Here is a 19808-nt window from a genome sequence, read left to right on the forward strand (position 1 = left end):
GATGTTGACGGTGACGTTATCAGCAGCCACATCATTGGGTCATTGCGTAAACCGATTCACAGTGACAAGACGACTTCGTCCTGCTGGCATGTATGAGCCTACCGACCGCTGCGTGGAATGGCCTTGACCTTCCAGCATCGTAGGAACCGTCTGCAGTGGTCATCACCACATCGCTGTTTATTGTTACAATGTCATTTTGCTGATAAAACACGTGTATTGCAGTGTGCTTCAACATACATTTTCCATTTCATCAAAAGGTTTTGTTATTTTTATCTTATTGGAAGAAACACAACCTATGTACTTTCTTTTGCACATCAGTTTATATACCGATATGGTATCTGCATACAGCAAAGTATTCAAGTTTAATTGTTTCTGTATAAGACTGTTCAATCAATAATGATCGGTATTGAAGTAATATCCCGGGGCAGAGGGACAATATTTAAGTAATATCCCGGGGCAGAGGGACAATATTTAAGTAATCCTCCCTAATCGACGGGCCATCGGGACATGACTAGAAATACTGCCTTGCAAGTACAATACAGTGACGTCACTGTCGGTTTATAATGAGCGTGATCGTACGACGTGGCTGGTTACTGGTTGGCCTGGTTAAACGCAATTGTTTACTGGGTGCCGTTCCACTAACCGATCTTAGCCCTATGCCAGTCGTAAACCCCTTAAATCTTAGCGTGACGTTACGATCGGCATACCGTTCCACTAACCAATCTTACCCAAGTCAATCGTAAAGTTGAGATTCAAAGTCTGAGATTCAAAGTCTAAGTTGCCCATGACCAACTTAGGATAGCTAAAATCAATCGTAGAGAAACCAAAATGGTAGCTTTCCTATTCTATGTGAAAAATAAGAGTGAGCGTTTCACCGTGAGCGTCCCCTAAAATCCCCCATGAAATGAATTTGTATATTTCTGTGATGTAAACAAACACTGCACTGAAGCCTTACAAATGTCAGGCCAGTCTGACCACTGTCGTCATGGGAACACAACCGAGCGAGTCGGTGTAACACATTTGTACAACAATATTGCAACGTCATGGTTAAGAATAGGGACAGGCCGTGAAGTGAACAATGTTCTGAAACAAAAAGATACAAATATGTTTGATTTCACGTGCGCTTATTTGGTGGGGGATTCTAAAGGCAGGCCGCGTGTTAAGACCACTGACACAATTGACATTTTTTAAGTCCAGACTTAAAACCTGTTCTCAGTATATTACTTATAATCTCGGCTGTAAATACTCTCGTGTAAATTATATGTACATAGCGCTTTGAGCATGCCCCAGGATGTTGAATAGGCGCACTATAAATATGCATTTATTATTATTATTACTATGCCTGATACCCAGCGTTCACACACACTTGCACCTGAAATCAAGGTGCTCACTACCCTAATATTTTGCTCTAGGTTTTTTCTCCACGTTTACACTTGGTTTAGCCCAGCGGATAAGTGCAGTTTTTTCACTGAATTGTGCACTTTGTGTTACAAGCATGAAATCTGGCATGATTGTAGCTTATACCCTTCTTATCAAATAAAGATCGAGAGGCCTCGCAGATTTTTTATATTTTTCAAATTTTGGGGAGAAAAAGTGGGGAAAAATCATTTTTTCTACTATTTTCATCATACCTTTTTTTTAATTCCCCAATTCTCATAAATCATATATCAAATTGTAGGACATTCATAGCTGATCATTTTTCATCTATACATGTCTTTCTATCTTTAGCGGTTAGGACTCCAGAAGTATTTATATATTACCAGGGGTGTCATTTTTCAAGAAAATGGGGAAAATGGCTGACTTAATTTTGTTTAAACTTCCCACAAATATTTTGTGACCTCTTATGAAACTAATGGGCATTGCCAACATAAACTTTTAAATCATAGTAATGACATTAAAAGTTTTTATTTATCTGAGGCCTCATTCACTGATCCTAATAACAAAGAGTTGTACCTCCAGCAGTACAATAACAAAGAAAACTAGAGTGATCTCCCCTTTTGCAATGGAGTCACCTTTCATCACAGCTTGACCTCTAGACTTGGATTACATGCACAATGTAAATATTACGGAAAAAGACTTGTAAAGCAAGGTAAGACATTTTGATTTCTATGTAGAATTCAACTTTGAAAGAAAAAAAAAATTGAGATAATTTTTAAAAAAAATATCTAATTTGCCAAAATCATCAAAAATCATAACAAGTACCAGAACACATATACATAATTTTGAAATGATATATTCAAGCAAAGTATTAACTTGCAAATGCCTATATTATCCTGAAAAAATGATATGATCTCAGAAAACATGTCCAAGACCCTTGTTGACATTCTCAGTGAGATACTATGTTCTTTCAACTAGTTACATTTAGGATCCAGTACAGAACGTTTGTTCATCCACTTTTTGTAATAAAATCGATAAAAAGTGAAAATTAACATTAGAAAATAATATTCATTAGTTTCTAAACTGTGTTTAATTATATTTTTATGTTTTTTTAGCTTTCAAACAAGATGCTGGACTTTGGAATTTTGAATTTTCTAGCAGTGGGAAACACTTCAAACAATAAATGACAATCCTAAACTGCATCTACAACCAGCACACCTTACAACAAGAAAGGTAAATCTATATTTTAACAGAATATATGATATATTTTTTGGTAATTTGGAAAAAAATCTTCTTCGTTTTTAACTTTAGGATCAAGTACAGGACCTCTGTTGATCCTCTTTTTGTAACAAAATCGATAAAAAGCGAAAAGTAAAATTAGAAAATAATATTTATTATTTTCTATACTGTATTTAATTATGTTTTTATGTTTTTTTAGCTTTCAGACAAGATGCCAGACTTTGGAATTTGGAATTTTCCAGTAGTGGGAAATACTTCAAACAATAAATGAGAATCCTAAACTGCATCTACAACCAGCACACCTTCTGATAAGAAAGGTAAATCAATATTTTAACAGAGTATACAATATATTTTTTGTAATTTGGAAGAAAAAAAAACTAACTAAAAAATTATATTCATTAAGCCTTTGAGAGCCCATTAATGGATATATTTCATGAAAAAGGTTTTATTCTAAACATACTCGGTTTTACTCAGGTTCGTTTTTCTATTTCAGTCCTGCCTTGGCAAGATGAGTAATTTTGGAGAGCTAAAAGCATCTACAAACTGGAACATCTGTGTCTTCTGTCAGCAACAACTGAAGAAAACCTACAATGTCCAGCAAATGCTACTCGAAATGCTGGGGTTGGGTATGTTTCACTAGCAAACAATTTGGAAGCATTCCAAGAGTTGGGACACAGTCCAATGAATATAAATCTCGCCCGTTTAGGTGGAATAGGAAACATTGAAAATTCCTTTTTGGTGAACAAAGCTTCCTGGCACAAATCATGCAGTTTGAAGTTTAATAACAAAATGCTACTAAAAGCGGAAAAGAAACGAAAATCCTCTGAAAAACTAGGACGTGAATCTGATGCAAAGTTTATGCGGACTAACAAAGTGAACATTGATAAAAAAAAGTGTTTTCTTTGCAACGAACAAGAACCTCTTAATGAACTCAGATCAGTTTCAACATTTCAGCTAGATTGCCGTGTAAGAGACTGTGCATTGAAAATTCAAGACATGGATCTTTTAGCAAAAGTCAGTTGTGGGGACTTGATGGCACTGGAGGCAAAATACCATAGTATCTGTCTCTCCAAGCTTTACAGAAAAGCAACCATGGTTGATAAAGGAAAAGAGTCAGAAAATATAGATGAAAGAGATGAGTTGTGCAAAGGTATAGCGTTTGCACAGCTTACTCAATACATTGAAGATTGCCTACAGAAAGAAGATACACCAATATTTAAACTTTCAGATCTTACAAGACTGTATGTCAGTAGCCTGTCAAGTCAGGGTGTTGTTATGACCAACAGAATTCACAGCACAAGACTGAAACAGAAATTGCTTGATTTCTTTCCTGACTTACATGACCATCCAGAAGGAAGGGAAAGCATGCTTGTTTCCTCTCAACATGTAGGAAAAGTTTTGAAAGATTTCAGAGAAAAGGATTATGATGAAGAAGGATTGACTCTGTTTAAAGCTGCGCAAATTATACGAAGAGACATATTGAACATGAAATCAGACAACCTCGGATCCTTTGATGGTAGTTGCCAAACAGGATCTATACCACAGTCTCTTCTGTCATTACTTGAAATGATTCTCGATGGAACCAATATCAAATCAACACTTCATACCAAATCACAGTCCTCACTTTCCTTATCACAATTGGTAGTTTTCAACAGCACCAAAAGACGCAAGGAAACTCCACTGATTGCTCGGCACAGTAAAGAAAGAGAAACACCACTTCCATTATACATTGGATTGTACCTTCATGCAAAGACCCGGAAAAGAGAGTTAGTGGATAGGCTTTATGATCTTGGAATATCAGTCTCTTATGATAGGGTTTTGGAACTTTCAACAGATCTGGCGAACAAAGCATGCGTTCAATATGAAAATGATGAAGTGGTTTGTCCTCAACAGCTGAAATCTGGACTCTTCACAACTTCAGCAATAGACAATATAGATCACAATCCCAGTTCAACCACGGCACAAGGCTCATTTCATGGTACCGGGATTTCCATATGTCAACACCCATCTGATGACAATCCTGGTGTGCAAAGGGTTCCTTTATCATTGGAAGACGCCCCGAAACAGAAGTCCAAGTCGGTAAGAGAGCTACCTTGTACAGAGATATTCCACCAAATGTTTTCCGGATGAATGATCTCATCTATCCAGGACAAGTAATTGAGAAACCAGAAGCCATGAAAGTGGAGGATTTAAACGACCTTGAAATCAGGTCAGTATTTGTCATGATTGATGAAGCAAATATTATTGCTTCCAATAACATGCAAGCACTATATTCACACAAAAAATTTACATGTAAGTTCTTTGAAAAATGAAACATATAATTTTCCTATGAGAATGTACCAGAAATACTTACCTATTCGTGCCTGTCATTTCAGATGGCTTGAACATGTGGACCAAAGAATTCTTGGAAACTCAGAAGAACCCCTGAATGTGACATTTGCAGCTTACCACTCCAATATCAGCAACAAAGAGGTGACAAAATCCATATCAAGTCTTCTTCCTCTTTTCAGTGAGCAGGCTGAATCAATATCGATGCTTAAGCATGGAATGAATATGATTGAAAAAGCCACATCTTTTGTCCATCCAGATCAAGTATCTGTTGTTGCAGCAGACCAACCACTCTATGCCCTCATGAAACAGATTCAATGGCAATATCCTCTTACTCATGGTGAGGACAAGTTTGTAGTTCTTCTTGGTGGCTTACACATTGAAATAGCATTTCTCAAGCTGTTGGGTTCCTGGCTGAGAGATAGTGGCTGGACTGACATGCTAGTAAATGCACACATTGCAACACCTGGAAGAGCTGATTCTTTCCTCAGGGGAAATCATGTTAGCCGAACACGTCGAGCACATAAAGTAACAGTCTGTGTTCTCTACCACCTCATGCTACAAGCGTATGAGTCAGCAATGCCATCAGTAAGTTTTGATGTCTGGTGCAAAAACAGTGCACAGAAATATCCAACATTCCAATATTGGTGGATTACATTGAATCTGGAGGTGTTGTTGATGGCATTTGTCAAATCACAACGTAGTGGTGACTTCCAATTGTATGTTCAGATGTTGGAGGCAATATCACCATGGGTGTTTGCACTGGATCATACAAACTATGCCAGATGGATGTCTGTCCATATACATGACTTGAAAGCTCTCAAGATAGCACATCCAGCCGTAGAAGCTGAATTCATGAATGGAAACTTTGTTGTTCACAAAACAAAGAAAGTGTTCTTAGGTCTCCCAATAGACCAAGCCCATGAACAAAATAATGCCTCAATCAAGGGTGAAGGTGGTGCTATTGGCTTAACTGAAAATGATGCTGCCCTAAGAAGATGGACTGTAGGTGGACCAGAAGTTGCCAGACTTCTGGAAGAATTTCAAACATCACTGGAATCTGCAGGAACTATCCATGAAGACAACTGCCACCATGAACAAAAGAAATCAACTCAGACAAATTTTCTGAATGACGTTCAATCCCTTTCTGATGTCATTTTGGAGTGTGGAAACCCTTTCCTAGATGCTAGTACAGAACAGCTTGTGATAACAACAAAGGATGTTGTGGATGACTCTGTCTTGAGAACGCTTCAGGAAGTGGAAAAGATTGGCAGGGAACAATATGAAAGCTTTGTGACAGAGAGGCTTGTGAACAATTTCCACCTTTCAGCAACACTGCAGAAGAACAAACTGCCACTGATCTCCTCCCCTGAGACGAAAAAGACTTCTTTGACAAAGTTACAAATATACAGTCTCAAACTTGACTGCAGCCTGTTTTCTCGTCTGTATATATCTTGTCAGTCAAGTGATGGAAACCTGGATGAGTTTTTCAGACATGAAAATCAGTCTTGCCCTCCATCTATATCTCATCAAGGTTCTCTACGTCCATGCTCAAAATCAATTCTGCTCAACTGCTTTGAAGAAATTTCACCACCAACTGACTCAAAACCAGATGTTGATGTATCAATCCTTGATGGAGCTGCAGTAATAAACATGCTAAAGCCAGCAACTCAAATGACATTTGATGAATATGCTCACAATGTGTTCTTGAGGTACTTGCAGACTCTTCTGGACTCCAATCAGAGAGTGGATGTTGTCTGGGATGAATACAAAAAGGACAGCATAAAATCCAGTGCAAGAACAAAACGAGGAAGTGGAAAAAGACGACGAGTGGAATCCAACTCCTGTGTACCCCAGAACTGGCAAGAATTTCTGAGGTGTGATGCCAACAAGAAAGAACTTTTTGCTTTCCTTGCACATAAAACAGCCTCAGTAGAAACAGATAAACAAGTCATCAGCACTATTGGCGAACAAGTGGTGTCCAATCAACCAGAAGACCTTTTGGAATTGGCACCTTGTAACCATGAAGAGGCAGACACAAGAATGCTGCTTCACTTGTGTGATGCTGCACATAAAGGATGGAAGAGGTTTTACATCCGTACTGTTGACACTGATGTGGTTGTGTTAGCCATTGCTACAACAAGCGTTCTCGATCTTGAAGAAGTATGGGTGGGGTTTGGTACCGGAAAACACTTCCGCTATATTGCAATTCATGAACTTGCATCATGTCTGGGTCCTGAGAAAAGTAGATCCCTTCCAATGTTTCACAGCTTCACAGGCTGTGACAGTGTGTCATCCTTTGGTGGAATTGGAAAGAAGACCTCATGGAATGTATGGAACGCTTTTCCTGAAATTACAGGCACCTTTATTTGCCCGCTTGTCCACCACTTGAAATCACTACTGCACAGATTCATCAGCTTGAGAGATTTGTTGTGCTGCTATATGACAGTGCAAGCAACCTCATGACTGTGAATGAGGCAAGAAAGCATTTGTTCGCCACAAAGGGCAGAACACTGGACAATATACCCCCAACAGAATCAGCTTTGATCCAACACATAAAGAGAGCTGTATATCAGGGGAGTTGGGGGCAATCCCTGATGAAAACACAGGATTTACCAAGCCCTTTGGACTGGGGCTAGCAACAACTCCCTGGGGGTGAGCTTGGACCCCTATGGACAACTCTCCCGGAGGCATCAAAGAGCTGCCAGGAATTGCTGAAATGCATGTGCAAAAAATGTTCAAACCGGTGTAAGTTCGTAAAAGCAGCTCTTAAGTGCACTGCACTGTGCAAATGTGGAGGAGACTGTAACTGATTTTATGATTCAGTCAAACCAGATACAATTACACTCAAGAAATGATTGAGTAACCTGCCACAGATTGATGATTGCACTTTTACACTGATATTGAAATCAAACATGTTTGTGTTGATTTTGATATGGTTTTATAGTTGATCCACAGCCAACCAAGCTCATACATTATACATGTAAGTAAACCTAATGATATATTCCCTCAAATAACTTTCATCTGTCCTCACAATATTCTTGATACATAACGTATTTGGATTTGGATATGTAAAATTGAGTTAAGATGAATTTTTTTGGGAAAATACATCTTTTCCCAATTCCCAAATGAAAAATTGCCCAAATCTGCAAGGCTTCCCATTTTGAATATGCAAAGAAATGATAAAAAGAATGTTCCATCATGTACTGATTAAATGCTTATTTCACTGATGTAGTCTATATGGCGGCCATTTTGAAAAATGTGCATCAAATTTCCTATTTTTGGGTAGTTATGATATAAAATGAATTCCGAAGACCAAACCGTTAAAAGACAGAAAGACATGTATAGATGAATACTGATCAGCTATGAATGTCCTACAATTTGATATATGATTTATGACAATTGGAGAATTTTGAGAAAAGTTATGACGGAAATAGTGGAAAAATTGGGTTTTTTTTCACTTTTCCCCACCAAAATATGAAAATTTAAAAAAATCTGTGAGGCCTCTCGATCTTTATTTAATAAGAAGGGTATAAGCTACAATCATGCCAAATTTCATGCTTGTAACACAAAGTGCACAATTTGATCACTTATCCGCTGGGCTAGTTGGAAAAATACCCATGAAGGCCCGGATTAGAATATTGAACTTCAATAACTTATGCTTGTCGTAAGAGGCGACTAACGGGATCGGGTGGTCAGGCTCGCTGACTTGGTAGACGCATGTCATCGGTTCCCAACTGCGCAGATCGATGCTCATGCTGTTGATCACTGGATTGTCTAGTCCAGACTCGATTATTTATAGCTAAGATACATAGCGTTCACTAACATGAACGCTCATGTTAGTGAACGCTATGCATCTTAGCTAGATTATTTACAGACCGCCGCGATATAGCTTGACTATTGCTGAGTGCGGCGTAAATCTAAACTCACTCACTCACTCAGTTGGTTCGTAAACTACTCCATCATTTGCTAGACTATGCAAAGGGAGATAACTCGTGCCTCGCATTCCTCTATCTCTCGCACGAAAGAGTCTCGATCTAAGCATGCATCGGATCGTAAGATCTGGACCGGCTACGATCGATCTAAGATCGGTTAGTGGAGCGGGTGTAACTTTTAACTAAGACGATTGTAAAATTGGCGTAACTTGCTAAGATTGATCTTAGATAAAATCGGTTAGTGGAACGGCACCTTGGTCATCGTCATGTTACTGAGCTCAGCGTTCGTAACACGCAAACATAATAATTCGAGAAGAATAGGAATCATGTGTCTCTGTACACCTTCGTAATTCGTTCACAGGTGACTGTATAACTGTTCGGGCCAAATGGCACCGGGAACAGTACTTTAAATAGTCTCACTGTGTTGACCGGTGTTGGAACACGATGTTTTCAGTGAATAAAAGACGCGTCTTTGTTCTGTGAAATAGTATACTAGTATATAATTTGTGTATATATCCGTATCCATTGCTTTCTACGAAAGACGATGATATTTCGTTTTATCATCCAAAACTGTGTTCCACAGGAGATATCGCTTGTGTGAGATCAAACGATATCTCCTAGGAGATATCGTTTTGACAGTAGATTTTGTACAATGCCCTAACAATGCTATGACGTCATGTACTTGATGACGTCACAATGCTATGACATCGCTGCACTGCAAGTCTAATGGCAGTACCATGTTCAAAGATGTACATTTTTCATTGAAAATTAATGAAGACTGATTTTGGATGATAAATAGAATCTCACCCTCGTGTCTTCTGATATCAAATATATCAACACTCGTTGATAAAAGTAAAAATATCCTCGGCAAGCCTCGGATATTTGTTACTTTATCAACTCGTGGTGATATATTTGATATCAAAAGACACTCGGGTGAGATTCTCTATATGTCTTGAGAATACTCGAAACATGTTGAGCGCTTCCAACCACTGGTGACTGTCTCTCTGATCCTGCCAAAGAGGCTAAACATGTCTAGTTGACAGTGAAGAGGTTGTGTCCTTGTCCATATCTGTCGCTGTCGTATACACACGATTAAACTGACTATGGATTATCGAACGTGATCTCTGGCAAAGCGTTTGTCGACAGGGGTATTAGTTCTTGGGTAAATGAAGGAAAACATCGGCATCACATTCCCGGAATGCTGGCTACACAAGATATGGAAGCTAAACAACAAATACACTGAGTAGAATACACACTCAGCAGTCAGCAATGAGAGAAGTTCAAGCCCAACACCAAGGCGGCAGATCCTGGCCAGCCCTACACAGGCAGTCAGCAATGAGAGAAGTTCAAGCCCAACACCAAGGCGGCAGATCCTGGCCAGCCCTACACAGGCAGTCGGACTACAAGACTGACTGACAGTATAATTGTGAGGTTAGTTTTACGCCGCTTTTAGCAATATTCCAGCAATACCACGGTGGGGGACAACAGAAATGGGCTAACCACATTGTACCCATGTGGGGAATCGAACACGGGTCTCCGGCTTGACGAGCGAACGTTTTAACAACCAGGATATCCCACCGCCCCTACTAACAGTATCATGTGTAGAAATGGACACATGTGGGCAGACGAAGAATCAATGAAGTTGCCCTGGACGTTCAGATCTTTTCCAGGTTGGCAGACAAACAATGTACAATACAAGTGCTCTTACAATTGGATTAGAGTATAACCATCCATCTAAAATCATTGCTACCTGGTTATCAGCCCTTGCATTGAAAAGTTCAATCGGACAATAAGTGTCGTGAATCGGTCGGGTGGGAAGTCGGACTGGACACACCGAGTTGTAGCTAGTAGCAGTTGTAAACACAGGACACACCGAGTTGTAGCTAGTAACAGTTGTAAACACAGGACACACCGAGTTGTAGCTAGTAACAGTTGTAAACACTGGACACACCGAGTTGTAACTAGTAACAGTTGTAAACACTGGACACACCGAGTTGTAACTAGTAACAGTTGTAAACACTGGACACACCGAGTTGTAACTAGTAACAGTTGTAAACACTGTACACATCGAGTTGTAGCTAGTAACAGTTGTAAACATTGGACACAACGAGTTGAAGCTAGTAACAGTTGTAAACACTGGACACACCGAGTTGTAGCTAGTAACAGTTGTAAACACTGGACACACCGAGTTGTAACTAGTAACAGTTGTAAACACTGGACACACCGAGTTGTAACTAGTAACAGTTGTAAACACTGGACACACCGAGTTGTAGCTAGTAACAGTTGTAAACACTGGACACACCGAGTTGTAACTAGTAACAGTTGTAAACACTGGACACACCGAGTTGTAACTAGTAACAGTTGTAAACACTGGACACACCGAGTTGTAGCTAGTAACAGTTGTAAACACTGGACACACCGAGTTGTAACTAGTAACAGTTGTAAACACTGGACACACCGAGTTGTAACTAGTAACAGTTGTAAACACTGGACACACCGAGTTGTAACTAGTAACAGTTGTAAACACTGGACACACCGAGTTGTAGCTAGTAACAGTTGTAAACACTGGACACACCGAGTTGTAGCTAGTAACAGTTGTAAACACTGGACACACCGAGTTGTAGCTAGTAACAGTTGTAAACACTGGACACACCGAGTTGTAGCTAGTAACAGTTGTAAACACAGGACACACCGAGTTGTAACTAGTAACAGTTGTAAACACTGGACACACCGAGTTGTAACTAGTAACAGTTGTAAACACTGGACACACCGAGTTGTAACTAGTAACAGTTGTAAACACTGGACACAACGAGTTGTAGCTAGTAACAGTTGTAAACACTGGACACACCGAGTTGTAGCTAGTAACAGTTGTAAACACTGGACACAACGAGTTGTAACTAGTAACAGTTGTAAACACTGGACACAACGAGTTGTAACTAGTAACAGTTGTAAACACTGGACACACCGAGTTGTAGCTAGTAACAGTTGTAAACACTGGACACACCGAGTTGTAGCTAGTAACAGTTGTAAACACTGGACACACCGAGTTGTAACTAGTAACAGTTGTACACACTGGACACACCGAGTTGTAACTAGTAACAGTTGTAAACACTGGACACACCGAGTTGTAGCTAGTAACAGTTGTAAACACTGGACACACCGAGTTGTAGCTAGTAACAGTTGTAAACACTGGACACACCGAGTTGTAACTAGTAACAGCTTGTAAACACTGGACACACCGAGTTGTAACTAGTAACAGTTGTAAACACTGGACACACCGAGTTGTAGCTAGTAACAGTTGTAAACACTGGACACACCGAGTTGTAACTAGTAACAGTTGTAAACACTGGACACACCGAGTTGTAACTAGTAACAGTTGTAAACACTGGACACATCGAGTTGTAACTAGTAACAGTTGTAAACACTGGACACACCGAGTTGTAACTAGTAACAGTTGTAAACACTGGACACACCGAGTTGTAACTAGTAACAGTTGTAAACACTGGACACACCGAGTTGTAACTAGTAACAGCTTGTAAACACTGGACACACCGAGTTGTAACTAGTAACAGTTGTAAACACTGGACACACCGAGTTGTAACTAGTAACAGTTGTAAACACTGGACACACCGAGTTGTAACTAGTAACAGTTGTAAACACTGGACACACCGAGTTGTAACTAGTAACAGTTGTAAACACTGGACACACCGAGTTGTAACTAGTAACAGTTGTAAACACTGGACACACCGAGTTGTAGCTAGTAACAGTTGTAAACACTGGACACACCGAGTTGTAGCTAGTAACAGTTGTAAACACTGGACACACCGAGTTGTAACTAGTAACAGTTGTAAACACTGGACACACCGAGTTGTAACTAGTAACAGTTGTAAACACTGGACACACCGAGTTGTAACTAGTAACAGCTGTAAACACTGGACACACCGAGTTGTAACTAGTAACAGCTGTAAACACTGGACACACCGAGTTGTAACTAGTAACAGTTGTAAACACTGGACACACCGAGTTGTAACTAGTAACAGTTGTAAACACTGGACACACCGAGTTGTAACTAGTAACAGTTGTAAACACTGGACACACCGAGTTGTAACTAGTAACAGTTGTAAACACTGGACACACCGAGTTGTAACTAGTAACAGTTGTAAACACTGGACACACCGAGTTGTAACTAGTAACAGTTGTAAAACACTGGACACACCGAGTTGTAACTAGTAACAGCTGTAAACACTGGACACACCGAGTTGTAACTAGTAACAGTTGTAAACACTGGACACACCGAGTTGTAGCTAGTAACAGCTTGTAAACACTGGACACACCGAGCTGTAACTAGTAACAGCTGTAAACACTGGACACACCGAGTTGTAACTAGTAACAGCTGTAAACACTGGACACACCGAGTTGTAACTAGTAACAGCTGTAAACACACTGACACACCGAGTTGTAGCTAGTAACAGCTGTAAACACTGGACACACCGAGTTGTAACTAGTAACAGTTGTAAACACTGGACACACCGAGCTGTAACTAGTAACAGCTGTAAACACTGGACACACCGAGCTGTAACCAGTAACAGCTGTAAACACTGGACACACCGAGTTGTAACTAGTAACAGCACTGTAAACACTGGACACACCGAGTTGTAACTAGTAACAGCTGTAAACACTGGACACACCGAGTTGTAACTAGTAACAGCTGTAAACACTGGACACACCGAGCTGTAACCAGTAACAGCTGTAAACACTGGACACACCGAGTTGTAACTAGTAACAGCTGTAAACACTGGACACACCGAGTTGTAACTAGTAACAGCTGTAAACACTGGACACAACCGAGTTGTAACCAGTAACAGCTGTAAACACTGGACACAATCGAGTTGTAACTAGTAACAGTTGTAAACACTGGACACAACGAGTTGTAACCAGTAACAGCTGTAAACACTGGACACACCGAGTTGTAACCAGTAACAGCTGTAAACACTGGACACACCGAGTTGTAACCAGTAACAGTTGTAAACACTGGACACACGAGTTGTAACTAGTAACAGCTGTAAACACTGGACACACCGAGTTGTAACTAGTAACAGCTGTAAACACTGGACACACCGAGTTGTAACTAGTAACAGCTGTAAACACTGGACACACGCCGAGTTGTAACTAGTAACAGTTGTAAACACTGGACACACCGAGTTGTAACTAGTAACAGTTGTAAACACTGGACACACCGAGTTGTAACTAGTAACAGCTGTAAACACTGGACACACCGAGTTGTAGCTAGTAACAGTTGTAAACACAGGACACACCGAGTTGTAACTAGTAACAGCTGTAAACACTGGACACAACCGAGTTGTAACTAGTAACAGTTGTAAACACTGGACACACCGAGTTGTAACTAGTAACAGTTGTAAACACTGGACACACCGAGTTGTAACTAGTAACAGTTGTAAACACTGGACACACCGAGTTGTAACTAGTAACAGTTGTAAACACTGGACACAACGAGTTGTAGCTAGTAACAGTTGTAAACACTGGACACACCGAGTTGTAACTATTAACAGTTGTAAACACTGGACACACCGAGTTGTAGCTAGTAACAGTTGTAAACACTGGACACACCGAGTTGTAACTAGTAACAGCTGTAAACACTGGACACACCGAGTTGTAACTAGTAACAGTTGTAAACACTGGACACACCGAGTTGTAACTAGTAACAGCTGTAAACACTGGACACACCGAGTTGTAGCTAGTAACAGCTGTAAACACTGGACACACCGAGTTGTAACTAGTAACAGCTGTAAACACTGGACACACCGAGTTGTAGCTAGTAACAGTTGTAAACACTGGACACACCGAGTTGTAACTAGTAACAGCTGTAAACACTGGACACACCGAGTTGTAACTAGTAACAGCTGTAAACACTGGACACACCGAGTTGTAACTAGTAACAGCTGTAAACACTGGACACACCGAGTTGTAACTAGTAACAGTTGTAAACACTGGACACACCGAGTTGTAGCTAGTAACAGTTGTAAACACTGGACACAACCGAGTTGTAACTAGTAACAGCTGTAAACACTGGACACACCGAGTTGTAACTAGTAACAGTTGTAAACACTGGACACACCGAGTTGTAACTAGTAACAGCTTGTAAACACTGGACACACCGAGTTGTAACTAGTAACAGTTGTAAACACTGGACACAACCGAGTTGTAGCTAGTAACAGTTGTAAACACTGGACACACCGAGTTGTAACTAGTAACAGTTGTAAACACTGGACACACCGAGTTGTAACTAGTAACAGCTGTAAACACTGGACACACCGAGTTGTAACTAGTAACAGTTGTAAACACTGGACACACAACGAGTTGTAACTAGTAACAGTTGTAAACACTGGACACACCGAGTTGTAACTAGTAACAGTTGTAAACACTGGACACACCGAGTTGTAGCTAGTAACAGCTGTAAACACTGGACACACCGAGTTGTAACTAGTAACAGTTGTAAACACTGGACACACCGAGTTGTAACTAGTAACAGCTGTAAACACTGGACACACCGAGTTGTAACTAGTAACAGTTGTAAACACACTGGACACACCGAGTTGTAACTAGTAACAGCTTGTAAACACTGGACACACCGAGTTGTAGCTAGTAACAGTTGTAAACACTGGACACACCGAGTTGTAACTAGTAACAGTTGTAAACACTGGACACACCGAGTTGTAACTAGTAACAGTTGTAAACACTGGACACACCGAGTTGTAGCTAGTAACAGTTGTAAACACTGGACACACCGAGTTGTAACTAGTAACAGTTGTAAACACTGACACACCGAGTTGTAACTAGTAACAGTTGTAAACACTGGACACACCGAGTTGTAACTAGTAACAGTTGTAAACACTGGACACACCGAGTTGTAACTAGTAACAGTTGTAAACACTGGACACACACCGAGTTGTAACTAGTAACAGTTGTAAAAACACTGGACACAATGGACACACGAGTTGTAACTAGTAACAGCTGTAAAACACTGGACACACCGAGCTGTAACCAGTAACAGTTGTAAACACTGGACACACCGAGTTGTAGCTAGTAACAGTTGTAAACACTGGACACACCGAGTTGTAACTAGTAACAGCTGTAAACACTGGACACACCGAGTTGTAACCAGTAACAGCTTGTAAACACTGGACACACCGAGTTGTAGCTAGTAACAGCCAAACACTGGACACACCGAGTTGTAGCTAGTAACAGTTGTAAACACCGGACACCGAGTTGTAACTAGTAACAGCTTGTAAACACTGGACACATAACCGAGCTTGTAACCAGTAACAGCTGTAAACACAGGACACACCGAGTTGTAACTAGTAACAGCTGTAAACACTGGACACACAACCGAGTTGTAACTAGTAACAGCTGTAAACACTGGACACAACCGAGTTGTAGCCACTGGACAGTAACAGTAACAGTTGTAAACACTGGACACACCGAGTTGTAACCAGTAACAGCTGTAAACACTGGACACAAACCGAGTTGTAACTAGTAACAGTTGTAAACACTGGACACACCGAGTTGTAACTAGTAACAGTTGTAAACACTGGACACACCGAGTTGTAAACTAGTAACAGCTGTAAACACTGGACACAACGAGTTGTAACTAGTAACAGCTGTAAACACTGGACACACCGAGTTGTAACTAGTAACAGCTGTAAACACACACACCGAGTTGTAACCAGTAACAGTTGTAAACACTGGACACACCGAGTTGTAACTAGTAACAGTTGTAAACACTGGACACACCGAGTTGTAACTAGTAACAGTTGTAAACACTGGACACACCGAGTTGTAACTAGTAACAGTTGTAAACACTGGACACAACCGAGTTGTAACTAGTAACAGTTGTAAACACTGGACACACCGAGTTGTAGCTAGTAACAGTTGTAAACACTGGACACACCGAGTTGTAACTAGTAACAGTTGTAAACACTGGACACACCGAGTTGTAACTAGTAACAGTTGTAAACACACTGGACACACCGAGCTGTAACTAGTAACAGCTGTAAACACTGGACACACCGAGTTGTAACTAGTAACAGTTGTAAACACTGGACACACCGAGTTGTAACTAGTAACAGCTGTAAACACTGGACACACCGAGTTGTAACTAGTAACAGTTGTAAACACTGGACACACCGAGTTGTAACTAGTAACAGTTGTAAACACTGGACACACCGAGTTGTAACTAGTAACAGTTGTAAACACTGGACACACCGAGTTGTAACTAGTAACAGCTGTAAACACTGGACACACCGAGTTGTAACTAGTAACAGCTGTAAACACTGGACACACCGAGTTGTAACTAGTAACAGTTGTAAACACTGGACACCGAGTTGTAACTAGTAACAGTTGTAAACACTGGACACACCGAGTTGTAACTAGTAACAGTTGTAAACACTGGACACACCGAGTTGTAACTAGTAACAGTTGTAAAACACTGGACACACCGAGTTGTAACTAGTAACAGTTGTAAACACTGGACACACCGAGTTGTAACTAGTAACAGTTGTAAACACTGACACACCGAGTTGTAACTAGTAACAGTTGTAAACACTGGACACACCGAGTTGTAACTAGTAACAGTTGTAAACACTGGACACACCGAGTTGTAACTAGTAACAGCTGTAAACACTGGACACACCGAGTTGTAACTAGTAACAGCTGTAAACACTGGACACACCGAGTTGTAACTAGTAACAGTTGTAAACACTGGACACACCGAGTTGTAACTAGTAACAGTTGTAAACACTGACACACCGAGTTGTAACTAGTAACAGCTTGTAAACACTGGACACACCGAGTTGTAGCTAGTAACAGTTGTAAACACTGGACACACCGAGTTGTAACTAGTAACAGCTGTAAACACTGGACACACCGAGTTGTAACTAGTAACAGTTGTAAACACTGGACACACCGAGTTGTAACTAGTAACAGTTGTAAACACTGGACACACCGAGTTGTAACTAGTAACAGTTGTAAACACTGGACACACCGAGTTGTAGCTAGTAACAGTTGTAAACACTGGACACACCGAGTTGTAACTAGTAACAGCTGTAAACACTGGACACACCGAGTTGTAACTAGTAACAGTTGTAAACACTGGACACACCGAGTTGTAACTAGTAACAGTTGTAAACACTGGACACACCGAGTTGTAACTAGTAACAGCTGTAAACACTGGACACACCGAGTTGTAACTAGTAACAGTTGTAAACACTGACACACCGAGTTGTAACTAGTAACAGTTGTAAACACTGGACACACCGAGTTGTAACTAGTAACAGTTGTAAACACTGGACACACCGAGTTGTAGCTAGTAACAGTTGTAAACACTGGACACACCGAGTTGTAGCTAGTAACAGTTGTAAAACACTGGACACACCGAGCTGTAACTAGTAACAGCTTGTAAACACTGGACACACCGAGTTGTAACTAGTAACAGCTGTAAACACTGGACACACCGAGTTGTAACTAGTAACAGTTGTAAACACTGGACACACCGAGTTGTAGCTAGTAACAGCTGTAAACACTGGACACACCGAGTTGTAACTAGTAACAGCTGTAAACACTGGACACAACCGAGTTGTAACTAGTAACAGCTGTAAACACTGGACACACCGAGTTGTAACTAGTAACAGCTGTAAACACAGGACACACCGAGTTGTAACCAGTAACAGCTGTAAACACTGGACACACCGAGTTGTAACTAGTAACAGCTGTAAACACTGGACACACCGAGTTGTAACTAGTAACAGCTGTAAACACTGGACACACCGAGTTGTAACTAGTAACAGCTGTAAACACTGGACACACCGAGTTGTAAGCAGCAACAGTTGTAAACACTGGACACACCGAGTTGTAACCAGTAACAGCTGTACACACTGGACACACCGAGTTGTAACTAGTAACAGCTGTAAACACTGGACACACCGAGCTGTAACTAGTAACAGCTGTAAACACTGGACACAACGAGTTGTAACTAGTAACAGCTGTAAACACTGGACACACCGAGTTGTAACTAGTAACAGTTGTAAACACTGACACAACGAGTTGTAACTAGTAACAGTTGTAAACACTGGACACACCGAGCTGTAGCCAGTAACAGTTGTAAACACTGGACACACCGAGTTGTAGCTAGTAACAGCTTGTAAACACTGGACACACCGAGCTGTAACCAGTAACAGCTTGTAAACACTGGACACACCGAGTTGTAACTAGTAACAGCTGTAAAACACTGGACACAACCGAGTTGTAACTAGTAACAGTTGTAAACACCGGACACACCGAGTTGTAACTAGTAACAGCTTGTAAACACTGACACACCGAGTTGTAACCAGTAACAGTTGTAAACACTGGACACACCGAGCCGTAGCCAGTAACAGTAAACAGCTTGTAAACACTGGACACACCGAGTTGTAGCTAGTAACAGTTGTAAAACACTGGACACACCGAGTTGTAACTAGTAACAGCTGTAAACACTGGACACACCGAGTTGTAACTAGTAACAGCTGTAAACACTGACACACCGAGTTGTAACTAGTAACAGTTGTAAACACTGGACACACCGAGCTGTAACTAGTAACAGCTGTAAACACTGGACACACCGAGTTGTAACTAGTAACAGCCAAAACACTGGACACACCGAGTTGTAACCAGTAACAGCTGTAAACACTGGACACACCGAGTTGTAACTAGTAACAGCCGTAAACACTGGACACACCGAGTTGTAACTAGTAACAGCTGTAAACACTGGACACACCGAGTTGTAACTAGTAACAGTTGTAAACACTGGACACACCGAGTTGTAACTAGTAACAGCTGTAAACACTGGACACACCGAGTTGTAACCAGTAACAGCTG

General features: G+C 40.7%; 1 protein-coding gene across 2 annotated transcripts in view; it reads right to left on the reverse strand.

Annotated features, from left to right (window-relative positions):
* Positions 1-19808, reverse strand: part of LOC124255728 (monocarboxylate transporter 12-like) — a 61449-nt gene that overhangs the window by 9034 nt on the left and 32607 nt on the right. The window lies entirely within an intron of this gene.

Source organism: Haliotis rubra, unplaced genomic scaffold (assembly GCF_003918875.1).
Source record: "Haliotis rubra isolate DU_JTF1 unplaced genomic scaffold, ASM391887v1 Scf607, whole genome shotgun sequence".
Classification (NCBI taxonomy): domain Eukaryota; kingdom Metazoa; phylum Mollusca; class Gastropoda; order Lepetellida; family Haliotidae; genus Haliotis; species Haliotis rubra.